General features: G+C 48.2%; 1 protein-coding gene across 1 annotated transcript in view; it reads right to left on the reverse strand.

Moving 5' to 3' along the window:
• Nucleotides 1-15,933, reverse strand: part of LOC129823663 (activated CDC42 kinase 1-like) — a 158,029-nt gene that overhangs the window by 135,945 nt on the left and 6,151 nt on the right. Inside the window, exon 2 of the mRNA XM_055882555.1 lies at nucleotides 10,171-10,508. The gene's annotated coding sequence lies outside the window, so the exon portion shown is untranslated. The remainder of the gene's footprint in view (nucleotides 1-10,170; nucleotides 10,509-15,933) is intronic.

Consider the following 15,933-nt stretch of genomic DNA (forward strand, 5'->3'; position numbering starts at 1 on the left):
TAGGCCTGATCATTTCTACAGTAAGATGTACAGTGGGCCTGATCATTTCTACAGTAAGATGTACAGTGGGCCTGATCATTTCTACAGTAAGATGTAGTAGGCCTGATCATTTCTACAGTAAGATGTACAGTGGGCCTGATCATTTCTACAGTAAGATGTAGTAGGCCTGATCATTTCTACAGTAAGATGTACAGTGGACCTGATCATTTCTACAGTAAGATGTACAGTGGGCCTGATCATTTCTACAGTAAAATGTACAGTGGGCCTGATCATTTCTACAGTAAAATGTACAGTGGGCCTGATCATTTCTACAGTAAGATGTACAGTGGGCCTGATCATTTCTACATTAAGATGTACAGTGGGCCTGATCATTTCTACAGTAAGATGTACAGTGGGCCTGATCATTTCTACAGTAAGATGTACAGTGGGCCTGATCATTTCTACAATAAGATGTACAGTAGGCCTGATCATTTCTACAGTAAGATGTAGTGGGCCTGATCATTTCTACAATAAGATGTACAGTGGGCCTGATCATTTCTACAGTAAGATGTAGTAGGCCTGATCATTTCTACAGTAAGATGTACAGTGGGCCTGATCATTTCTACAGTAAGATGTACAGTGGGCCTGATCATTTCTACAGTAAGATGTACAGTGGGCCTGATCATTTCTACAGTAAGATGTACAGTGGGCCTGATCATTTCTACAGTAAGATGTAGTAGGCCTGATCATTTCTACAGTAAGATGTACAGTGGGCCTGATCATTTCTACAGTAAGATGTACAGTGGGCCTGATCAATTCTACAGTAAGATGTACAGTGGGCCTGATCATTTCTACAGTAAGATGTAGTAGGCCTGATCATTTCTACAGTAAGATGTACAGTGGGCCTGATCATTTCTACAGTAAGATGTAGTAGGCCTGATCATTTCTACAGTAAGATGTACAGTGGGCCTGATCATTTCTACAGTAAGATGTACAGTGGGCCTGATCATTTCTACAGTAAGATGTACAGTGGGCCTGATCATTTCTACAGTAAGATGTACAGTGGGCCTGATCATTTCTACAGTAAGATGTACAGTGGGCCTGATCATTTCTACAGTAAGATGTAGTAGGCCTGATCATTTCTACAGTAAGATGTAGTAGGCCTGATCATTTCTACAGTAAGATGTACAGTGGGCCTGATCATTTCTACAGTAAGATGTACAGTGGGCCTGATCATTTCTACAGTAAGATGTACAGTGGGCCTGATCATTTCTACAGTAAGATGTACAGTGGGCCTGATCATTTCTACAGTAAGATGTACAGTGGGCCTGATCATTTCTACAGTAAGATGTAGTAGGCCTGATCATTTCTACAGTAAGATGTACAGTGGGCCTAAACATTTCTACAGTAAGATGTACAGTGGGCCTGATCATTTCTACAGTAAGATGTACAGTGGGCCTGATCATTTCTACAGTAAGATGTACAGTGGGCCTGATCATTTCTACAGTAAGATGTAGTAGGCCTGATCATTTCTACAGTAAGATGTAGTAGGCCTGATCATTTCTACAGTAAGATGTACAGTGGGCCTGATCATTTCTACAGTAAGATGTAGTAGGCCTGATCATTTCTACAGTAAGATGTAGTAGGCCTGATCATTTCTACAGTAAGATGTAGTAGGCCTGATCATTTCTACAGTAAGATGTACAGTGGGCCTGATCATTTCTACAGTAAGATGTACAGTAGGACTGATCATTTCTACAATAAGATGTACAGTGGGCCTGATCATTTCTACAGTAAGATGTACAGTGGGCCTGATCATTTCTACAGTAAGATGTAAAGTGGGCCTGATCATTTCTACAGTAAGATGTACAGTGGGCCTGATCATTTCTACAGTAAGATCTAGTGGGCCTGATCATTTCTACAGTAAGATATACAGTAGACCTGATCATTTCTACAGTAAGATGTACAGTGGGCCTGATCATTTCTACAGTAAGATGTACAGTGGGCCTGATCATTTCTACAGTAAAATGTACAGTGGGCCTGATCATTTCTACAGTAAGATGTACAGTGGGCCTGATCATTTCTACATTAAGATGTACAGTGGGCCTGATCATTTCTACAGTAAGATGTACAGTGGGCCTGATCATTTCTACAGTAAGATGTACAGTGGGCCTGATCATTTCTACAATAAGATGTACAGTAGGCCTGATCATTTCTACAGTAAGATGTAGTGGGCCTGATCATTTCTACAATAAGATGTACAGTGGGCCTGATCATTTCTACAGTAAGATGTAGTAGGCCTGATCATTTCTACAGTAAGATGTACAGTGGGCCTGATCATTTCTACAGTAAGATGTAGTAGGCCTGATCATTTCTACAGTAAGATGTACAGTGGGCCTAAACATTTCTACAGTAAGATGTACAGTGGGCCTGATCATTTCTACAGTAAGATGTACAGTGGGCCTGATCATTTCTACAGTAAGATGTACAGTGGGCTTGATCATTTCTACAGTAAGATGTAGTGGGCCTGATCATTTCTACAGTAAGATGTACAGTGGGCCTGATCATTTCTACAGTAAGATGTACAGTGGGCCTGATCATTGTTCATCTTCATCTGTACTGTTACTTAGGGTTGTACTATCAGTAGCTTTGGCGAATGTTAGCTATTAGCTGTGTACAAAGCCAGGGGATTGTTTGAAGGAGAAACTCACATCTACTATGAGAGTTAGTACTCTCTTATTATTACTGCTGATCATCACCTGTTATAAAATGACAACAATGCCTTGCTAGCTGATTTACTTTTCCACTGTCGAGGCACTGTTTCCTGAAACATTCTGCCCTGTCCTGAAAGGACTTCCTAGGTTTACCATCATGCTGTGGATGTTTGGTCAGGACGTGTCGTTTTATAGCATGAGTCCATTTGATGACAGCGGTGAGTGACGGCGAGTGGGAATGACAAGTCAGTGGCTGACAGCACATCATCTGCTGCTGAACCACAGCCCTGCATTGTGTGGGTCGCGGACTGATCTTCAAGAAAACTGCGGAAAAAAGATCTGGTAAACCGCGAAGCACACGGGCATCTACCTCTCCCACTTGCGCAGCTGCCAAACTGAGCAGAGACCGCTGCTTAAGCAGAGGTGCACTTGGCCAAATCAATTCCAGTAATGAATTAAATCATTCAAAAATTTACTCTGACACTCCACACTTTAAGAAAGGCTGCTCTATGACAACGGTGTCTAGATGGAATTTGTATTTGTGGTCCTGGCAACTGGACCTTTTTTGGAACACAATTATTTTCATCTTATTGAGATTTACTGTCAGGACCCATGTCTGACAGAATCTGTGCAGAAGATCTAGGTGCTGCTGTTGGCCCTCCTTAGTTGGGAACAGAAGCACCAGATCATCAGCAAACAGCAGACATTTGACTTCAGATTCTAGTAGGGTGAGGCCGGTGCTGGAGACTTTTCTAGTGCCCTCGCCAATTCGTTGATATATATGTTGAAGAGGGTGGGGTTTAAGCTGCATCCCTGTCTCAACCCCCAAAACCCTGTGGAAAGAAATGTGTTTTTTGCAAATTTTGGGGAATGTATAATGTCATATGTTTTTCCCCCAACACCACTTTCCATCAATTTGTATATCAGACCCTCATGCCTAATTGACTCAAGCTTTTTTGAAATCAACAAAGCATGAGAAGACTTTGCCTTTGATACGGTTTTCTTTTTCGTCAATTAGGGTGTGCAGGGTGAATACGTGGTCTGTCGTATGGTAATTTGGTAAAAAGCCAATTTGACATTACCTCCCTCTCTCTCTTACCTCTATGTTCCCTACCTCCCTCCCTCTGTTCCCTCCCTCCCTCTGTTCGCTCCCTCCCTCCCTCCCTCTGTTCCCTCCCTCCCTCCCTCTGTTCCCTCCCTCCCTCCCTCTGTTCCCTCCCTCCCTCTGTTCCCTCCGCGTGTTACCTCTCTCTCTACCTCTCCGTATTACCTCTCCGTATTACCCCTCTCTCTACCTCTGCGTATTACCTCTCCGTATTACCCCTCTCTCTACCTCTCCGTATTACCCCTCTCTCTACCTCTCCGTATTACCCCTCTCTCTACCTCTGCGTATTACCCCTCTCTCTACCTCTCCGTATTACCCCTCTCTCTACCTCTCTCTCTACCTCTCCGTATTACCTCTCTCTCTACCTCTCTCTCTACCTCTCCGTATTACCCCTCTCTCTACCTCTCTCTCTACCTCTCCGTATTACCCCTCTCTCTACCTCTCTCTCTACCTCTCCGTATTACCTCTCTCTCTACCTCTCCGTATTACCTCTCTCTCTACCTCTCCGTATTGCTCCTCTCTCTACCTCTCCGTATTACCTCTCTCTCTACCTCTCCGTATTGCTCCTCTCTCTACCTCTCCGTATTACCTCTCTCTCTACCTCTGCGTATTACCCCTCTCTCTACCTCTCTCTCTACCTCTCCGTATTACCCCTCTCTACCTCTCCGTATTACCTCTCTCTCTACCTCTCCGTATTACCTCTCTCTCTACCTCTCCATATTACCCCTCTCTCTCTACCTCTCCATATTACCCCTCTCTCTCTACCTCTCCGTATTACCTCTCTCTCTACCTCTCCGTATTACCTCTCTCTCTACCTCTCCGTATTACCTCTCTCTCTACCTCTCCGTATTACCTCTCTCTCTACCTCTCCGTATTACCTCTCTCTCTACCTCTGCGTATTACCCCTCTCTCTACCTCTCCATATTACCTCTCTCTCTACCTCTCCATATTACCCCTCTCTCTCTACCTCTCCATATTACCCCTCTCTCTCTACCTCTCCATATTACCCCTCTCTCTCTACCTCTCCATATTACCCCTCTCTCTCTACCTCTCCATATTACCCCTCTCTCTCTACCTCTCCATATTACCCCTCTCTCTACCTCTCCATATTACCCCTCTCTCTCTACCTCTCCATATTACCCCTCTCTCTCTACCTCTCCATATTACCCCTCTCTCTCTACCTCTCCATATTACCCCTCTCTCTCTACCTCTCCATATTACCCCTCTCTCTCTCTACCTCTCCATATTACCCCTCTCTCTCTACCTCTCCATATTACCCCTCTCTCTCTACCTCTCCATATTACCCCTCTCTCTCTACCTCTCCATATTACCCCTCTCTCTCTACCTCTCCATATTACCCCTCTCTCTCTACCTCTCCATATTACCCCTCTCTCTCTACCTCTTCTCTGTTGTCTTCTATTACAACCTCTACCCTTCTGTTATTACAGTCTCCTCCATTGTCTTTGTACTCTCCCTACAGTACTTTTCCCCCTTGCCCTTCCACTCAGTCCTATAGTACTGTACTGTCCAGTAAACCAGGCCTGGATTGACCCCTGTAACAGCCCTGGTAATGGACAGGGATTATAATCTCAACAGGGGAGTGACCACTTAAAATCAGAAGCTGTTGGTCTAGCACAGAGATAAGGCCATAATTGTCAGAACACTTATAGTGTATTAGGATGTTACAAACTAGGATACCACAATAGGATACATTTTGGATAAACAAACTACAACTTACATGGACCTCAGTGTAAAACGGTTTATCACACGCCAGCGCGCAGACATACACACACACGACGCCAGCGCGTAGACATACACACACACACACACGATGCTAGCGCGTAGACATACACACACACACGACGCCAGCGCGCAGACATACACACACACACGACACCAGTGCGCAGAGATACACACACACACAATGCCAGCACGCAGACATACACACACATGAACAAAGTCTGAACATAAACTGCAAACGCATGAACACACCCACATCCCACACCCACTGCCAGTCTCCCTCTCGCCCACTGCCAGTCTCCCTCTCACCCGCACACACTGCCAGTCTCCCTCTTGCCCACTGCCAGTCTCCCTCTTGCCCACTGCCAGTCTCCCTCTTGCCCACTGCCAGTCTCCCTCTTGCCCACTGCCAGTCTCCCTCTTGCCCACTGCCAGTCTCCCTCTCGCCCACTGCCAGTCTCCCTCTCACCCACACCCACTGCCAGTCTCCCTCTCGCCCACTGCCAGTCTCCCTCTCACCCACACCCACTGCCAGTCTCCCTCTCGCCCACTGCCAGTCTCCCTCTCGCCCACTGCCAGTCTCCCTCTCACCCACACCCACTGCCAGTCTCCCTCTCGCCCACCGCCAGTCTCCCTCTCGCCCACCGCCAGTCTCCCTCTCACCCGCGCACACCGCCAGTCTCCCTCTCACCCGCACACACCGCCAGTCTCCCTCTCACCCGCACACACCGCCAGTCTCCCTCTCACCCGCACACACCGCCAGTCTCCCTCTCACCCGCACCCACCGCCAGTCTCCCTCTCACCCGCACCCACTGCCAGTCTCCCTCTCGCCCACACCCACTGCCAGTCTCCCTCTCGCCCACACCCACTGCCAGTCTCCCTCTCGCCCACTGCCAGTCTCCCTCTCGCCCACTGCCAGTCTCCCTCTCGCCCACTGCCAGTCTCCCTCTCGCCCACCGCCAGTCTCCCTCTCACCCGCACACACCGCCAGTCTCCCTCTCACCCGCACACACCGCCAGTCTCCCTCTCACCCGCACACACCGCCAGTCTCCCTCTCACCCGCACCCACCGCCAGTCTCCCTCTCACCCGCACCCACCGCCAGTCTCCCTCTCACCCGCACCCACTGCCAGTCTCCCTCTCACCCGCACCCACTGCCAGTCTCCCTCTCACCCACACCCACTGCCAGTCTCCCTCTCACCCACACCCACTGCCAGTCTCCCTCTCACCCACACCCACTGCCAGTCTCCCTCTCACCCACACCCACTGCCAGTCTCCCTCTCACCCACACCCACTGCCAGTCTCCCTCTCACCCACACCCACTGCCAGTCTCCCTCTCACCCACACCCACTGCCAGTCTCCCTCTCACCCACACCCACTGCCAGTCTCCCTCTCACCCACACCCACTGCCAGTCTCCCTCTCGCCCACTGCCAGTCTCCCTCTCGCCCACTGCCAGTCTCCCTCTCGCCCACTGCCAGTCTCCCTCTCGCCCACTGCCAGTCTCCCTCTCGCCCACTGCCAGTCTCCCTCTCGCCCACTGCCAGTCTCCCTCTCGCCCACTGCCAGTCTCCCTCTCGCCCACCGCCAGTCTCCCTCTCACCCGCACACACCGCCAGTCTCCCTCTCACCCGCACACACCGCCAGTCTCCCTCTCACCCGCACACACCGCCAGTCTCCCTCTCACCCGCACACACCGCCAGTCTCCCTCTCACCCGCACACACCGCCAGTCTCCCTCTCACCCGCACACACCGCCAGTCTCCCTCTCACCCGCACCCACTGCCAGTCTCCCTCTCACCCACACCCACTGCCAGTCTCCCTCTCACCCACACCCACTGCCAGTCTCCCTCTCACCCACACCCACTGCCAGTCTCCCTCTCACCCACACCCACTGCCAGTCTCCCTCTCACCCACACACACTGCCAGTCTCCCTCTCACCCACACACACTGCCAGTCTCCCTCTCACCCACACACACTGCCAGTCTCCCTCTCACCCACACACACTGCCAGTCTCCCTCTCACCCACACACACCTCCTATGGTGCCCAGTCAGCCAGCCAGCCAGCCAGTCTCCCTCTCACCCACACACACCTCCTATGGTGCCCAGTCAGCCAGCCAGTCTCCCTCTCACCCACACACACCTCCTATGGTGCCCAGTCAGCCAGCCAGTCTCCCTCTCACCCACACACACCTCCTATGGTGTCCAGTCAGCCAGCCAGTCTCCCTCTCACCCACACACACCTCCTATGGTGCCCAGTCAGCCAGCCAGTCTCCCTCTCACCCACACACACCTCCAATGGTGCCCAGTCAGCCAGCCAGCCAGCCAGTCTCCCTCTCACTCACACACACCTCCTATGGTGCCCAGTCAGCCAGCCAGTCTCCCTCTCACCCACACACACCTCCTATGGTGCCCAGTCAGCCAGCCAGCCAGCCAGTCTCCCTCTCACTCACACACACCTCCTATGGTGCCCAGTCAGCCAGCCAGCCAGCCAGCCAGTCTCCCTCTCACTCACACACACCTCCTATGGTGCCCAGTCAGCCAGCCAGCCAGCCAGTCTCCCTCTCACTCACACACACCTCCTATGGTGCCCAGTCAGCCAGCCAGTCTCCCTCTCACCCACACACACCTCCTATGGTGCCCAGTCAGCCAGCCAGTCTCCCTCTCACCCACACACACCTCCTATGGTGCCCAGTCAGCCAGCCAGTCTCCCTCTCACCCACACACACCTCCTATGGTGCCCAGTCAGCCAGCCAGTCTCCCTCTCACCCACACACACCTCCTATGGTGCCCAGTCAGCCAGCCAGTCTCCCTCTCACTCACACACACCTCCTATGGTGCCCAGCCAGCCAGCCAGCCAGTCTCCCTCTCACCCACACACACCTCCTATGGTGCCCAGTCAGCCAGTCTCCCTCTCACTCACACACACCTCCTATGGTGCCCAGTCAGCCAGCCAGCCAGCCAGTCTCCCTCTCACTCACACACACCTCCTATGGTGCCCAGTCAGCCAGCCAGCCAGCCAGCCAGCCAATCTCCCTCTCACCCACACACACCTCCTATGGTGCCCAGTCAGCCAGCCAGCCAGCCAGTCCCTCTCACTCACACACACCTCCTATGGTGCCCAGTCAGCCAGTCAGTCTCTGAACAGCAACAGTGAGCAGCAGACACCTGGCTGGCTGGCTGGCCTGTATCCTGTCTGTGGGTACTGAGGGGGAGGAACAGAGGAGCTCCTGTGTAGGCCCAGGCCCTGACTGACCAACTCACTGACTGCCTGACCAACTCACTGACTGGCTGGCTGCCTGAATGGCTGCCTGACTGGCTGACTGACTGATTGCCTGAATGGCTGACTAACTCTTACCTCATCAGCTCAACTGGCTCTGGATCCGCCCCTGTCATGTAGATGTCTCACCAAAAGAGACTAAATAAACATTAGCTCTCACAGATATTCTGGGCTTTGCAGTCACACACCTGTTTTCGCAAGCAAATGGTCAACCAGTGTGTGTGTGTGTGTGTGTGTGTGTGTGTGTGTGTGTGTGTGTGTGTGTGTGTGTGTGTGTGTGTGTGTGTGTGTGTGTGTGTGTGTGTGTGTGTGTGTGTGTGTGTGTGTGTGTGTGTGTGCATAGGAGTATGTGGTTGGGTGCCTGTGTAGAAACAGTAGAAAGTGCACTGTGTGTCCAACTTCGTTTTGGTCTTACTGCTAAGAAACCACAAAAGCCATGTCAAACTTAGCAGAACACAACACCAACAACATGTGGGAAATACCTCCAGCAGTCGCTCCCAGTCAGACCCATTCAGACCCAGTCACTCCCAGTCACTCCCAGTCACTCCCAGTCAGACCCAGTCAGACCCAGTCACTCCCAGTCAGACCCAGTCACTCCCAGTCAGACCCAGTCACTCCCAGTCACTCCCAGTCACTCCCAGTCACTCCCAGTCAGACCCAGTCAGACCCAGTCACTCCCAGTCACTCCCAGTCACTCCCAGTCAGACCCAGTCACTCCCAGTCAGACCCAGTCACTCCCAGTCAGACCCAGTCACTCCCAGTCACTCCCAGTCACTCCCAGTCACTCCCAGTCACTCCCAGTCACTCCCAGTCACTCCCAGTCAGACCCAGTCACTCCCAGTCAGACCCAGTCACTCCCAGTCACTCTCAGTCAGACCCAAGTCACTCCCAGTCACTCCCAGTCAGACCCAGTCAGACCCAGTCACTCCCAGTCAGACAACCTGTGTGACCATGACTAACATCATGCAAAGGTTTCCTACGTAGTGAACTAACCCTGTTTAAGGGAATCAATACTCAACATTCAAAACAGCACCGTAACTGAGGATCTCACTTGCTCATTCCCTCCTCCAATCAGAGCAAGTCAGACTGATTTCATTTCCTGTATGCGTCGCTGAGATACTGTGGATATAATAAGCACAGCTTTGACAGCGAAGGTAAATCAGATCTTATTCCTGTATTGCATTTGACCAGACTCCACATTCAGACTCTACATTTGGCCAGACTCTACATTTGGCCAGACTCTACATTCAGACTCCATTTTCTAGATGAGCAACTTGCCTGACACACCCATTCTTTCTAACTAATAAAATGTTTTACCAAAGTGTACATACTGTATACACACACATCCAAAGTCTTACCTGCTAGCTGTTGGGTTGCTATCTGAAGACAGGGCGCAGGTGTCCGTCTGTCTGTCGACCCTCGGCCTCTATCTGGGCACAAGCCTACTCTCAGGGACAGTAGAGACGAGGTCTAGTGGTCGTTGGTTGTGTATGGAGAGGGGGGAAGGTCAGAGGTCACCCACGGACTGGTTGGCGGCAGGCCCCAGTCCGTGGCGAGGCACAGCCCTGGCTAGGAGTCCATCATGGTGCTGCGACGTTGTGCGGAAAGGTCAGCTGGTCACATGGTCCCGTACATCCCCGTCCATGGAAAACCACACACGACAACACACACCCGGGAGTCTGTTTCTGGAAACTGCCTGGGGGGGGGGAAAAGGCCTCAATCACTGAAATACCAATGAATGTCAACCTACAGCCATATTTACTGGACGTTGTACTGAAGGCTCCTCCTACTTGACGAAGGATACTGTACAAAATCAATACTAACTATGACTGGGAATTGCCAAGGACTTCACGATACGATATTATCACCATACTTAGGTGCAGATACGATATGTAGTGTGATTCTCACGATTCTATATGTAGTGTGATTCTCACGATTCTATATGTAGTGTGATTCTCACGATTCTATATGTAGTGTGATTCTCACGATTCTATATGGAGTGTGATTCTCACGATTCTATATGGAGTGTGATTCTCACGATTCTATATGTATTGTGATTCTCACGATTCTATATGTAGTGTGATTCTCACGATTCTATATGGAGTGTGATTCTCACGATTCTATATGGAGTGTGATTCTCACGATTCTATATGTATTGTGATTCTCACGATTCTATATGTAGTGTGATTCTCACGATTCTATATGTAGTGTGATTCTCACGATTCTATATGTAGTGTGATTCTCACGATTCTATATGGAGTGTGATTCTCACGATTCTATATGTAGTGTGATTCTCACGATTCTATATGTATTGTGATTCTCACGATTCTATATGTAGTGTGATTCTCACGATTCTATATGTATTGTGATTCTCACGATTCTATATGTAGTGTGATTCTCACGATTCTATATGTATTGTGATTCTCACGATTCTATATGTAGTGTGATTCTCACGATTCTATATGTAGTGTGATTCTCACGATTCTATATGTAGTGTGATTCTCACGATTCTATATGTAGTGTGATTCTCACGATTCTATATGTAGTGTGATTCTCACGATTCTATATGTAGTGTGATTCTCACGATTCTATATGTAGTGTGATTCTCACGATTCTATATGTAGTGTGATTCTCACGATTCTATATGTAGTGTGATTCTCACGATTCTATATGTAGTGTGATTCTCACGATTCTATATGTAGTGTGATTCTCACGATTCTATATGGAGTGTGATTCTCACGATTCTATATGGAGTGTGATTCTCACGATTCTATATGTAGTGTGATTCTCACGATTCTATATGTAGTGTGATTCTCACGATTCTATATGTAGTGTGATTCTCACGATTCTATATGTAGTGTGATTCTCACGATTCTATATGGAGTGTGATTCTCACGATTCTATATGGAGTGTGATTCTCACGATTCTATATGTAGTGTGATTCTCACGATTCTATATGTATTGTGATTCTCATGATTCTATATGTAGTGTGATTCTCATGATTCTATATGTATTGTGATTCTCATGATTCTATATGTAGTGTGATTCTCATGATTCTATATGTATTGTGATTCTCATGATTCTATATGTAGTGTGATTCTCATGATTCTATATGTAGTGTGATTCTCATGATTCTATATGGAGTGTGATTCTCATGATTCTATATGTAGTGTGATTCGATACTGTGATTTTATTGCGATTTGATGTTCCGAACATATAACTCACTGTCTGCTGTAGAAAGACAAGAGACAGCAGGAGAAAATGTGTTTTTGATAAGACAGGGAAATAAAAGTTCTGAAAACATGTTGAGTCACTATTTAAAAAGAAAACAGCAAGGTATATGTTTTGGAGCAGGTACAGTCGACCTGCACTAGCTAATGCTTAGTAGCAAAAATATATATATATATATATTTGTTTTTACAAATCGATAGTAAGTATCGATAGAATATCATCCAAAATAATATTGTGATATATAACATTATCGAGTTTCCCCCCCATCACTAACTTTAGGCCTACTTTGGCCTAAGATCAAAGTAGGTAGCGTGGGTGGTTGCGACATAGGCTCTCTTCATGACAGAAAACAAAACTCCCTGTTTTCTATGCAAACATAAAACCACAGTGATCATTACACCCGGATGCGTGATGGGTAAGACTGAGCACACAGAGGTGGTCTAAGCTGAGAGCTCAACAGGGGGGCAACATCAACAAGCATCAATATCTAATGAGGTAAAAGATGAGGGGGGAGTTGTTCTCTGATGATACTTTATGCGTGGAGTCCAGAGATGCGAGGATAGCCTCTGTGTGAAAGGCAGTGCTGAAAGTGCATTAGTAGGAATGTGTGACAGTGGGGGCTTAATTAAGAACGCCCTCAAGGAGTCCACCAGTCAGTCAGTCCACCAGCCAGTTCACCAGTCAGTCAGTCAGTCCACCAGCTAGTCAGTTCACCAGTCAGTCCACCAGCCAGTCAGTCAGTCCACCAGCCAGTCAGTCAGTCCTCCAGTCAGTCAGTCAGTCCACCAGCCAGCCAGTCAGTCAGACAGTCAGTCCACCAGCCAGTCAGTCAGTCCACCAGCCAGTAAGTCCACCAGTCAGTCAGTAAGTCAGTCAGCCCACCAGCCAATCAGTCAGTCAGTCCACCAGCCAGTCAGTCAGTCCACCAGTCAGTCAGTCAGTCCACCAGCCAGTCAGTCAGTCAGTCCACCAACCAGTCAGTCAGTCAGTCCACCAACCAGTCAGTCAGTCCACCAGCCAGTAAGTCCACCAGTCAGTCAGTAAGTCAGTCAGCCCACCAGCCAATCAGTCAGTCAGTCCACCAGCCAGTCAGTCAGTCCACCAGTCAGTCAGTCAGTCAGTCCACCAGCCAGTCAGTCAGTCAGTCCACCAACCAGTCAGTCAGTCCACCAGCCAGTCAGTCAGTCCACCAGCCAGTCAGTCAGTCCACCAGCCAGTCAGTCAGTCCACCAGCCAGTCAGTCAGTCCACCAGTCAGTCCGTCAGTCCACCAGTCAGTCCACCAGCCAGTCAGTCAGTTCACCAGCCAGTCAGTCAGTTCACCAGTCAGTCAGTCAGTCAGTTCACCAGTCAGTCAGTTCACCAGTCAGTCAGTCAGTCAGTTCACCAGTCAGTCAGTCAGTCAGTTCACCAGTCAGTCAGTTCACCAGCCAGTCAGTCAGTCAGTTCACCAGCCAGTCAGTCAGTCAGTTCACCAGCCAGTCAGTCAGTCAGTTCACCAGCCAGTCAGTCAGTCAGTTCACCAGCCAGTCAGTCAGTCAGTTCCCCAGTTAATCAGTCCACCAGTCAATTCACCAGTCAGTCCACCAGTCAGTCCACCAGTCAGTCAGTTCACCAGTCAGTCAGTCAGTGTATCAGTCCACCAGCCAGTCAGTCAGTCAGTCCACCAGTCAGTCAGTCAGTCCACCAGTCAGTCCACCAGTCAGTCAGTCAGTCCACCAGTCAGTCAGTCAGTCCACCAGTCAGTCAGTCAGTCCACCAGTCAGTCAGTCAGTTCACCAGTCAGTCAGTCAGTCAGTTCACCAGTCAGTCAGTCAGTCAGTCAGTACACCAGTCAGTCAGTCCACCAGTCAGTCAGTCCACCAGTCAGTCAGTCCACCAGTCAGTCAGTCAGTCCACCAGTCAGTCAGTCAGTCAGTCAGTAAAGTCAAGTTCTACTGCACAGCTAAACTGACAATTCTACATCCTAAGTAAGAAATGAAACCTAAAATTATCTGAGAGGAAATTATATGAGAGCAAGTTTTATTTAACTAGGCAAGTCAGTTAAGAACAAATTATTATTTACAATGACGGCCTACCTTGAAGTCCTTACCAGGTGAAGATCAACTCCCTTCAACCCACCTTAAGGTGAGGTTAGCCTAACTAAAGCACCAGGGAAATGATCCATGTGGGCTGAGCTTCCTGTTATTTCAGTTACTCTACAATAACACACCACGTATTAATGATAGAGCTATAACCATCACACCTGAGTTACTCTACAATAACACACCACGTATTAATGATAGAGCTATAACCATCACACCTGAGTTACTCTACAATAACACACCACGTATTAATGATAGAGCTATAACCATCACACCTGAGTTACTCTACAATAACACACCACGTATTAATGATAGAGCTATAACCATCACACCTGAGTTACTCTACAATAACACACCACGTATTAATGATAGAGCTATAACCATCACACCTGAGTTACTCTACAATAACACACCACGTATTAATGATAGAGCTATAACCATCACACCTGAGTTACTCTACAATAACACACCACGTATTAATGATAGAGCTATAACCATCACACCTGAGTTACTCTACAATAACACACCACGTATTAATGATAGAGCTATAACCATCACACCTGAGTTACTCTACAATAACACACCACGTATTAATGATAGAGCTATAACCATCACACCTGAGTTACTCTACAATAACACACCACGTATTAATGATAGAGCTATAACCATTACACCTGAGTTACTACACAATAACACACCACGTATTAATGATAGAGCTAGCCATCACACCTGAGTTACTCTACAATAACACACCACGTATTAATGATAGAGCTATAACCATCACACCTGAGTTACTCTACAATAACACACCACGTATTAATGATAGAGCTATAACTATCACACCTGAGTTACTCTACAATAACACACCACGTATTAATGATAGAGCTATAAGCATCACACCTCAGTTTGTATTAGCCGAACCTCCGGTACACACACAATCACACAGGACAATATGCAAATTATTCTCTTGATGTTGATCCTTCATCTCTTTGAGTCATAGAGCAGAACAGTGTTACGACAACAGAAGTTACACAGACGGTTCACACTATGCTCCAAGTCCCAGGTGTTTTTATGAGGACACGTAGAGTGACACGTAGAGTGACACGTAGTGTTACACGTAGAGTGCGTGCTTGGGCGAGAGGCAGGTGATCATCTTTCTCTGAGCGGGCGTCCAGAAAACGGAATATACACACACCAAGAGACATAAATTAACTGAGGGACGCGCACACACACACACCTATGCAAGGACACACACTATACACATAGGCGACTATAGTATACCGAATTGAATTATAGTTACGCAATTCACTCAGTGGGCTGTGGCGGGCGACGGTATGTGATCGAAAATGGACATACCCCTCAATCTGTAGAGTGTTCAGAAAACAAAATCTACCTAGGGAGGACAGTCATCGATGCAGATCAGTCCTTGTGCCTAGGCCTAAATTAGATGGTAAATGTAAACTGCTTGCACAATGTTGTACAGTTTAAAGACGTGTCATTACCATTACCGGATCTGAATTGTCATAAAAAAAATAACATAAAAAACAGGCGATTTCCTTGTTACCACATTGAGCCAGAATTGCACCGTAGCCGTGATATGAATGTAATCCCTTAACAAAACAGACTCCAGAGAAATATGGAAGTGGAACAGTCCACCCATTCGAGTCACTGCTGACTGACAGGCCACCAGTTAGGCCTTTCATTGACGTGGCCATAATGAAATCATCACACCACTGTTAGAAAAACAAGGGCGATTGAATGGCCAATCTTTATTAATCATGAGCACTTGAACACAGACAACTGGCAT

Source organism: Salvelinus fontinalis, chromosome 26, assembly GCF_029448725.1.
Source record: "Salvelinus fontinalis isolate EN_2023a chromosome 26, ASM2944872v1, whole genome shotgun sequence".
NCBI lineage: Eukaryota > Metazoa > Chordata > Actinopteri > Salmoniformes > Salmonidae > Salvelinus > Salvelinus fontinalis.